The 11,528-nt window shown below is 38.2% G+C and overlaps 1 pseudogene; it reads right to left on the bottom strand.

Moving 5' to 3' along the window:
- Window positions 1-9,430: 9,430 nt before the first annotated feature.
- Window positions 9,431-10,810, bottom strand: LOC125532699 (annotated as a pseudogene).
- Between the last annotated feature and the right edge of the window lie 718 nt (window positions 10,811-11,528).

The raw sequence follows: 11,528 nt of genomic DNA, 5'->3' as shown, positions 1-11,528 counted from the left end.
CGGGAGTTCCGCCACCAGAAGCCTCCGTAGCCACCAAAAACCAATCTAGACCCGTTCCGGCACCCTGCCGGAGGGGGGAATCCCTCTCCGGTGGCCATCTTCATCATCCCGGGGCTCTCCATGACGAGGAGGGAGTAGTCCACCCTCGGGGCTGAGGGTATGTACCAGTAGCTCTGTGTTTGATCTCTCTCTCTCTCGTGTTCTTGAGATGGTACGATCTTGATGTATCGCGAGCTTTGCTATTATAGTTGGATCTTATGATGTTTCTCCCCCTCTACTCTCTTGTAATGGATTGAGTTTTCCCTTTGAAGTTATCTTATCAGATTGAGTCTTTAAGGATTTGAGAACACTTGATGTATGTCTTGCATGTGCTTATGTGTGGTGACAATGGGATATCACGTGATCCACTTGATGTATGTTTTGGTGATCAACTTGCGAGTTCCGTGACCTCGTGAGCTTATGCATAGGGGTTGGCACACGTTTTCTTCTTGACTCTCCGGTAGAAACTTTGGGGCACTCTTTGAAGTTCTTTGTGTTGGTTGAATAGATGAATCTGAGATTGTGTGATGCATATTGTATAATCATATGCACGGATACTTGAGGTGACATTGGAGTATCTAGGTGACATTAGGGTTTTGGTTGATTTGTATCTTAAGGTGTTATTCTAGTACGAACTCTATGGTAGATCGAACGGAAAAGAATAGCTTCATGTTATTTTACTACAGACTCTTGAATAGATCGATCAGAAAGAATAACTTTGAGGTGGTTTCGTACCCTACCATAATCTCTTCGTTTGTTCTCCGCTATTAGTGACTTTGGAGTGACTCTTTGTTGCATGTTGAGGGATAGTTATATGATCCAATTATGTTATTGTTGTTGAGAGAACTTGCACTAGTGAAAGTATGAACCCTAGGCCTTGTTTCCTAGCATTGCAATACCGTTTTCGCTCGCTTTTATCATTAGTTACCTTGCTGTTTTTATATTTTCAGATTACAAAAACCTATATCTACTATCCATATTGCACTTGTATCACTATCTCTTCGCCAAACTAGTGCACCTATACAATTTACCATTGTATTGGGTGTGTTGGGGACACAAGAGACTCTTTGTTATTTGGTTGCAGGGCTGTTTGAGAGAGACAATATTCATCCTACGCCTCCCACGGATTGATAAACCTTAGGTCATCCACTTGAGGGAAATTTGCTACTGTCCTACAAACCTCTGCACTTGGAGGCCCAACAACGTCTACAAGAAGAAGGTTGTGTAGTAGACATCAATGTTTCCCCGGCAACGGCGCCAGAAATTCTTATGGATTGCTTGTATCTGCATTGGTATTTCCCCGAATAGGAGAGGATGGTGCAACACAATAACAATAAGTATTTCCCTCAATTATGAAACCAAAGTTATCAATCCAGTAGGAGAACCAAGCAACACTATGTAAATAGCACCTACACACAAATAACAAATACTTGCAACCCAATGCGTAAGAGGGGTTGTTAATCCCTCCTCGGTATTGAGATAGATAAAATTGTATGAGATTTGATAAATAGATCTAACAAAAACACAAAATAAAATAGATAAATAAAAAGTGCAGCAAGGTATTTTGGGGTTTTTGGAATAATATATCTGAAAATAATATGATAGGAAATAGACCCGGGGGCCATGGATTTCACTAGTGGCTTCCCTCGAGAAAATAGCATACGGTGGGTAAACAAATTACTGTTGGGCAATTGATAGAAAAGCAAATAATCATGATGATATCCAAGGCAATGATCATGTATATAGGCATCACGTCCAAGATTAGTAGACCGACTCATGCCTACATCTACTACTATTACTCGACACATCGACCGCTATCCAGCATGCATCTAGTGTATTAAGTTCATGGAAAAACGGAGTAATGAAATAAGAACGATGACATGGTATAGACAAGATATATTCATGTAGGAATATACCCCCATCTTTTTATCCTTAGTAGCACCGATACATATGTGTCACTTCTCCTTCTTCCACGGGGATTGTGCACCACAAGATCGAACCCATCACAAAGCAACTCTTCCCATTGAAGGAAAAATCAATCTAGTTGGCCAAACGAAACCAAAGTTTCAGAGAAGAAATACGAGGCTATAAAGATCATGCATAAAAGAGTTCAGAGAAGACTCAAATAATATTCATAGATAGAATTGATCATAAACTCGCAATTGATTGAATCCCAACAAACACACCACAAAAAGTCATTACATCAAATAGATTTCCAAGAACATTGAGGAGAACATTGTATTAAAGATCATAGAGAGAGAAGAAGCCATCTAGCTAATGCCTACAGACCCGTAGGTCTATGATAAACTACTCATGCATCATCGGAGGAGAACCAATGAGGATGATAAACCCCTCTGTGATCGTTTCCCCCTCCGGCAAGGTGCCGGAAAAGGGCTCTAGATTGGATCTCGTGGTTTTGGAACTTGCGGCGGCTGGAATTGTTTTTCATTGTCTCCTCTAGGGTTTGTGGAATATCTGGGTATTTATAGAGCTGGGAGGCGGTGGAATATATCACTGTGGGCCACACACGGCACCAGGGCGTGCCTGGTGCCTATGGCGCGCCCTGGTGTCTGGGCCCCACAGGCCTCCTCTGGTACACCTCGTGGGCTCCCTGGGTCTCTTGTGGGCAGAAAAAAAATCTCCAAAAAGTTTCACTTCATTTGGACTCCGTTTGATATGGATATCCCGTGAAGTAAGAAACAAGCAAAAAACATCAGTCGACATTGGGCACTATGTCAATAGGTTAGTCCCAAAAAATGATATAAAGTTGCTAGTAAATGAATGTAAATATCCAAGATTGATAATATAACAGCATGAGACAAGAAAAAATTATAGATACGTTGGAGACGTATCATGATCCTAGTTGGAGAACTACATATGTATATGGCGAGCCGCGCATGGAGAATCGATACATCATGTGGAAGCATCTAGCGCGTTTCCGGGTGATTTCTGAAGATTCGTGGCTCGGAGACTTTAATGAAGTTATGTGGCAACATGAAAATTTGTCAACAAATTCTCGTAGGGATAACCAGATGACTGCTTTCAGAGATGTACTACAGGCATGTGAGGTGAACGACCTAGAGTTCTCAGGTGTTCCATACACATATAATAATGGCCAGCGCTAAAGGAATGTCCAAGTCTAGCTTGATAGGTGATACGTCTCCAATGTATTTATAATTTTTGCTTGTTATATGTTGTTATATTATCATTCTTAGATGTTTTACAATCTTTCCAAATCTAATCCTGGTTCGTTGGAACCATATAAGCCCATACCCAGAACTCCGATTAAGAAAAAAATGGAACCGCCTGCAGTATACAAAATAAACTTTGTAGCTGAATATAGACGCCTCTCCCCCCCCACAGGATAAAAGTAAGTAAACAGGAATTAATTCTAACTCCCACATGATAAAAAAAAGTAAAAGGTCTCGCGAAGAAAATAATCCTATTTGACCACTATACATTGCGAGCATCAGGAAATAGAATAATCGCGAATTCCGTGTAATTGGCCAAGCTGCTAAAGTAGCTAAAGTAGTGATAAATCCTGTCAATAAAATAGATCCTAATGAAAGTCCATCGATTCCCAATCTCCAGTGGAAATCGAAGACATCTATCCATTTATAATCCTCCTTTAATTGGATTAAGGGATTCTCCAGTTGGAAATGATAACAGAACGCATAAGTCATTAGAAGGAATTCTAATAAACAAATAGATATAGTATACCACCTAACGACTTTGTTTCCCTTATGAGGTAAAAATAAAATTAATGAACCTGCAAATATCGGCAAAACAACAAGTATTGTTAACCAAGGAAAATAACTCATGATAAAGTGATAAAGACAAGATACGTTTTGACCAGAAAAGCCCGTGCTCGATTATTTCGAGCACATGCTTCTTCGGTAAAGAGGAATCAGACGATTCGAGTGAAGTTTTTTGTAACGTATCAATAAGATAGAGCCATGCTACATGTTGTTTCAGGCCCTAAATAAATGTGGACACTTAAAAAATCTGTCGGGCAGGCAGATTCACATCTCTTACAACCCACACAATCTTCGGTTCTCGGCGCGGAAGCAATTTGCTTGGCTTTACATCCATCCCAGGGTATCATTTCTAATACATCTGTTGGACAAGCTCGTACACATTGAGTGCATCCTATACATGTATCGTAAATTTTTACGGAATGAATAAATAAATGATTGGTCTTTAAAAAGAAGGAACGGCCTTTTTGACGACTGGGAGATCCTATAAAATGAAGAGCGTTTCGTAAACAAATCAGTGTCTTGTCTGAATCGAGAATAGCAATTCCATTTCTTGAACCACGGATATAGACTTTGAAATGGTGATCAGCTACCCGACGGCCGAGATGTGCATTGGTACAAAGTAATTTAGTACAGACTATCGCTTAATCAAATAGGGTCTCCCGGATAGGTCAAAATGAATGTGACACCCGTGATAGGACCACTACTGATTAAACTAAGCCCTTTAAGGAAGGCGTACGGCAAACACTTGGACTGAAGCATGAGCTGGTTCAAACCACTATACCTGATATATCACGAAATCTATACTGGATTTTCAGCGCTGCGCGCAAGGTCAGGAAGAAGAAGAAGTGTGTGAGATTGTAATAAGTGTGATTGGAGAAACTTTTAAAGAAGTGGAGGAAGTAGAATGGATAAATTCTATCAATTTCTAGCTCTCATAGCTGAATGAAGAAATAGATAATGGGATGCATTAATAGTTTCATCCAATTCCTAGCAAGTCAAGTACATAATAGTATAATTGAGTATTTAGAAAAGCCTATCTAAGACGAGTCAGTGTTGTATGCTGAGTGTGGTTTCTTCCTGTTTCCGGGTCCTTACCCCCCTTTATCTGATTAGAGCGGAAAGGACCCGCGGAATTTTTATTTTACTCTTATAACGCGAATTGAATCTATTCGATTCACTCTTATGAAGCAACAAGAAAAAGAGATCACTCGAGGATCCAATATCTTATTCCACGAAGGAAGTATCCTGAAAATCCTTGATTTAGTTTTGAGTAATAAACTAATAAAACCTTAATCAAAACTATTCAACTAGCCTAAAAATAAAAAAACCTTCAATGGAAGAGTTTACTTTTTTTTTGCAAAATTTCTGTAAATTTGAAGTTGAACAAGTAAAGCTCTTCGCAAGGCAATACCGACGGTGTCCTCTTGACCTTTTCTAAGCGGGGACAGAATGAAACGACCATAATAAAGGCGCTTACTATCTACTCTTGATTCAACACACTTCCACTGTAGTGTTTGAGTGGATCCTGCTACCTCCTCTCGAACCATAATAGACTAGTATTATTATTTTATCATTGAATCGTTTATTTCTCTTGAAATGAAAGTTGAAAGCGGGTTAATTCTTTTACAGACGTATTTTTTTAGGCGGTCGACATCCATTATGCGGCATAGGTGTTACATCGCGTATACAACTTAATCGCATACCACTTTTAGCAATGGCTCGTAATGCGGCATCTCTTCCACTACCAGCGCCCTTTACCATAACTTCTGCTCGTTGCAAACCTACCGTACGAATAGCATCTACTGTTGTTCTTTGACCAGCATAGGGTGATGCTTTTCTTGAGCTTTTGAATCCACAAGTACCGGCCGTGGACCAAAAAACCAGCTGACCTTGTGGGTCTGTAATAGTTATAATGGTATTGTTGAAACTAGCTTGAACATGAATAACCCCTTTTGTTATTCTACGTGCACTCTTCCGTAAACTAAAACGTGCATTCCTACGTAAACCAATACGCACTTTCTTACGTGAACCAATTTTTGGTATAGCTTTTGCCATATTTTATTATCTCATAAATATGAGTTAGAAATAAAAAAAGAAAAAAAGATACAAAGATATCCGTTTCAGGGTAAAATAAACCCTTTACTTTAATTATTTTAAATGAAATTATTTTATTTGGAATTGGAACATTTCCGCGGGTACTTTTGTTTTACTTTTTAGAAAGTAAAGTTCTTTTTCGAAAGATTACCCCTGTCTTTGTTTATGCTTCGGATTAGAGCAAATGACTCTAATTCGTCCACGCCTACGAATCAGTCGACATTTTGTACAAATTTTACGAACGGAAGCTCTTATTTTCATATTTCCGTATCCTTTTTTAAACTATGAATCTAATCTTTTGGAAAAAATAAGTCTCTTCGCTTGAATTTTAGAACTTAGAATTTATTACCCTAGAAAAAAAAAGAAAAACCTAATCCTTTGAATCTTTGGTATCCTTCAAATCTTCGCTATCCTTCAAATCTTCGCTATCCTTCGAGTCTTCGATACGCTTCGAATCCTTATGGGGAAGTCTATAAATTATACGTCCCTTGCTTGAATCATAACGACTTACTTCAATTTTGACCCTATCCCCCATCAGTATTCGTATAGAACTAGACCGTATCTTTCCTGAAATATAGCCTAGGATGATGGTGTCATTCTCTAGCCGAACGCGGAACATTCCATTGGGTAGGGCTTCCGTAACTAAACCTTCGAAAGTTACTTTTGCTTCTCTCGGGTTTTTTTTTCTCTCCTATTTTTTTCTGTCATATTTTTTTCTCCTATTTTTCTATTTTTATTTTAAAAATACGAAGGGCGAGATAGAATTCGAGCACTATAGGCGGGGCGATTACCATATATAACATAAGACTTCTCCCCCAATTCTGTTTAGTCGAGCTTCTCGATCTGTCATTATTCCTCGAGAAGTAGAAAGAATAGCAATTCCCATTCCACCCAAAACTTTAGGAATTCCTTGATAGTTGGTATAAATTCGTAAGCCGGGTCGGCTGATACGCTTTAAAAAGGTTCTTGTTCTATATATTCCTTTTATAGTCTTTCTCTTTTGATGTCGCAAAGTTGAAACCAAGAAATATCTGTTACGTTCCTGATGTTTCCGAACACTTTCAATAAAACCCTCTCGTAGAAGTATTTTAACAATGTTTTCGGTAATATTTGTAGATACTACTCGAACTGTTCCTTTTTTATTCATGTCCGCATTTCTTATAGAGGTTAGTAAATCAGCAATAGTGTCCTTGCCCATAAGACTCTAATTCTAGGTTCCTCCTAATTTTTCTATAATCAACATGTTTTCTTTTTTTTTTTTCATTTTGGATTTTAAAACATATACATAAAACACAATCTACTAAATTAATTCTTTGGTCTCAATTTCGCCTACTAGTATTTATAATACTTCAGGAGCTAATGAAACTATTTTGGTAAAATTCAATTCTCTCAATTCCTCGGCAATCGCGCCAAAAACTCGAGTTCCTTTTGGATTGCCTTTTTGATCAATTATAACCGCAGCATTGTCATCATAGCGGATTATTACCGTCTTCGCATTTGAACTCTTTACATGTACGTACAATTACAGGTCGAATTACTTCGGATCTTTCTAGAGGCATTTGGGGCAATGCGTCTTTGATTACAGCAACAATAACATCACCAATACGAGCATATCGCTGATTACCAGCAGCTCCTATGACTCGAATACACATCAATTTTCGAGCTCCACTATTATCTGCTACATTTAAAAGGGTCTGAGGTTGAATCATATTATTTTGATTTCAATTTGTTATTTCAATGCAAAAGGATGAAAGAAATATTGTCTTTCCAGAAAGAAAAACCGAGCATTTTTTTTTATCTTCCATACCCCTTTTAGGGTTCTATATCTCTAAACGAATAAATTGACTTCGTATGGGCATTTTACTGGCAGCTATGGAGATAGCTGCTCTAGCTACAGTTTCAGATACTCCCCCCATTTCATAAAGTATACGACCAGGTTTAACAACGGATACCCAATATTCGGGGGACCCCTTTCCCGAGCCCATACGTGTTTCCGTGGGTCTTAGTGTAACCGGTTTGTCGGGAAATATACGTACCCATATTTTTCCACCACGACGTGCATATCGTGTTATTGCTCTTCGTCCTGCTTCTATCTGTCTCGCCGTGATCCAAGCGGGTTCAAGTGCTTGAAGAGCATATCTACCAAAACAAATACGATTGCCTCGGCAGGATTTTCCTTTCATTCTTCCTCTATGTTGTTTGCGAAATCTGGTTCTTTTGGGGTTATAGTCGATGGTTCTCTTTCTTAGTTCCATCTCTACTGCAAAACTGGACATGAGAGTTTCTTCTCATCCAGCTCCTCGCGAATGGAATCAGAAAGCATGTAAATTTCTCTAATTCATAATATTCCAAAATATTACGGTACGGATAGATACACATTAATAGATAATAGAAAAAGTTCAGTTTTTTTATATTGAATTTGTTAAAACAGAAAAATATAATATATAGTCAAAAAAGAAGATCTAGAATATATCCAGATGTGTGTGTATATTTATCTAAATTCTATATTTATAGATAATGTAATCCTTCTTAAAAAAATCCTTATTTTTACTCTTATTGAATCGCGGTAAAGTATTCTAATTCAATAAGAATTTCGCGGGCGAATATTTACTCTTTCCTGTCTTATTTGTTAATTTATAAACTTACCAAATAAGACAATTTTTTTGGTGTGTTCCGCCATCCCACCCAATGAAGTGTTAGGATTCTTTTCAATAAAATCCTATGGAATCATAGGTTCTGTCGTTCCCACTGCTTCTCCTTGAATGGTTAGGTCTGAATCCCGCAACGGAGCTTCCAAAAAATTTCTTTCCGAGTTAATTTTCTCAGTTTTATTAACCTGGGCGGCTCTTTATTATTGCTTTAAATTTGTAGTTCTTGTTTCAAGTTACAATTTTTAATTCTCTATTATTTTTATTATATTGATGCTTTATCACATTGCCTTTTATGATGTAATTCATAGACCATACATAGTGGAATCCTATATCTTATTTATTTCCTCTTCCTTCTTTCTATCATCCCTCCCTTTATCCACATCCCTTTAGTTTTGCTTCACAACCTAGAATCCCTTTTCTTTTTTAGAGAAAAAATTGCAGTTGCTACAACTATATGACACATCTACTCATTTATGTTATGATAGAGGTATTTATTCGTATAGTGACTGTTTCTTAGTTAGGATCTCGACAATACGAAGCAATAGGTTGGTTATTAGTTAATTTTCTATAATTACTAAGTTTTTTTCTTAAAAAAAAGAAAAAATAACGAGTCACGCACTAAGCATAGCAATTATATTAAATGATTTATCAATTTTCATTAAATCTTATAGAAAGAGGTATAATTTCTTCTTTTGCAGGGATTTCAGGAAAAAAGTCTCTTGTCATTTTTTATTCTATCAATGGACAGAATCCGAAGTCAAGATTACTTATTCTTCGTCTACGAATATCCAAATTTTTACACCTAATACTCCATAGATAGTCCGACCGCGGAGAAGAAAAACTCTATTTTGCTATGGGCCAAAACTAGTGTTTTTTTGGATTTCTAGTCTAGTTTAAGTGCAGGGCTAGAGAGTTCTCTTCCAGTATTTTTAGCTGACTGTCCGCTTGCTTGACTCGAACAAATAGCTTTTGTTTCCACAAGGCAGATCCCATTCCTCGAATGCAAAGGACAAGAAAGACGGATTGATTCTGACTTGTTTTATCGAGAGCAGAGGTGAATTGTGCAAAGGCTTGTAACTCTGCGAATTGCGCTAGTTCCAATTTTGATTTGCCAGCTACTTGTTTCATGGCTTTAATTTGAGCCGCGGATCCTACTCTGGAAACAGAAATACCCACATTAATAGCGGGTCGAATTCCGGCATTGAATAGATCCGCAGATAAGAATATTTGTCCATCTGTAATGGAGATTACATTAGTAGGAATATAGGCAGAAACGTCTCCAGATTGAGTCTCAACTATTGGTAAAGCGGTCATACTTCCTTCGTCTAAAAGAAAATTTAATTTAGCGGCTCTTTCTAAAAGGCGTGAATGCAAATAAAAAACATCCCCTGGATAAGCCTCACGTCCGGGAGGTCTTCTTAATAGAAGGGACATTTGGCGATAAGCTTGTGCCTGTTTGGAGAGATCATCATAAATTATTAAAGTATGCCGTTCGCGGTACATAAAATACTCAGCTAGGGCTGCTCCCGTATAAGGAGCGAGGTATTGTAATGTAGCAGGTGAATCCGCCATTTCAGCTACTACAATAGTGTATTCCATGGCCCCCTCCTCATGGAAAGTAGTTACTACTTGAGCTACGGAGGATGCTCTTTGACCGATAGCTACATAAACACATATTACACCTTGCCCTTTTTGATTGAGAATTGTATCTGTGGCTACTGCTGTTTTGCCAGTCTGTCTGTCCCCAATAATTAACTCTCGCTGACCGCGCCCTATAGGGATCATCGAATCGATAGCAATAAGCCCTGTTTGAAGAGGTTCGTATACGGAACGCCTGGAAATTATACTTGGAGCAGGAGATTCAATTAAGCGAGATTCGGAAGCTATAATTTCGCCTTTCCCATCAATAGGTTTAGCCAGAGCATTTACAACACGACCCAAGTAAGCCTCACTCACGGGTATCTGAGCAATTCTTCCTGTTGCTTTTACAAAACTTCCCTCTTGTATCATCAACCCATCGCCCATTAATACAATCCCAACATTTTTGGATTCCAAATTCAGAGCAATACCCCTAGTACCTTCTGCAAATTCGACTAATTCACCTGACATTATTTCACCAAGACCTATAATACGAGCAATCCCATCCCCCACTTGAACTACGCGACCTATATTCTCAATCCCTACTTTCCTATTATATTGTTCAATACGTTTGCGGAGAATTTTATGAATTTCGTCGACTCAAAGGGTTGCCATTAGTGTTTCTTGACTCTTTTTTCGGAAGCAAGGGGAAAAATAATGCCTAAATTCATACAGAGGAAAAGGTTCTCTATTGATGCAAACGCTGTACCTAGAGGATAGGGAAATAGAGGAAGAGGGAAAAATCGAAATGAAATAAATAAAGAATAAAGCCAAAAAAATAAGTCGAAGATAGAAGAGCCCAGATTCCAAATGAAGAAATGGAAACTCGAAAAGGATCCTTCTGATTCTCAAAGAATGAGGGGCAAGGGGATTGATACCGAGAAAGATTTCTTCTTATTATAAGACGTGATTTGATCTGCATATGTTTGGTAAAAGAACAATCTTCTCCTTTAATCATATCATAAATGGAAAGTGTTCAATTAGAACATGAAAACGTGACTCAATTGGTCTTAGTTAGTCTTCGGGACGGAGTGGAAGAAGGGCGGAGACTCTCGAACGAGGAAAAGGATCCCTTCGAAAGAATTGACCGAGGAGCCATATGAGGTGAAAATCTCATGTACGGTTCTGTAAAGGGACAATAAGGGTGACTTATCTGTCGACTTTTCCACTATCAACCCCAAAAAACCCAACTCTGCCTTACGTAAAGTTGCCAGAGTACGATTAACCTCTGGATTTGAAATCACTACTTATATACCTGGTATTGGCCATAATTTACAAGAACATTCTGTAGTATTAGTAAGAGGAGGAAGGGTTAAGGATTTACCCGGTGTGAGATATAATTTTGTAG

This window comes from Triticum urartu, chromosome 1, assembly GCF_003073215.2.
Source record: "Triticum urartu cultivar G1812 chromosome 1, Tu2.1, whole genome shotgun sequence".
In the NCBI taxonomy this organism is placed as follows: Eukaryota; Viridiplantae; Streptophyta; class Magnoliopsida; order Poales; family Poaceae; genus Triticum; species Triticum urartu.
Note: the sequence above shows the minus strand (reverse complement) of the source record. Positions and strands in the feature narration are given on the sequence as shown.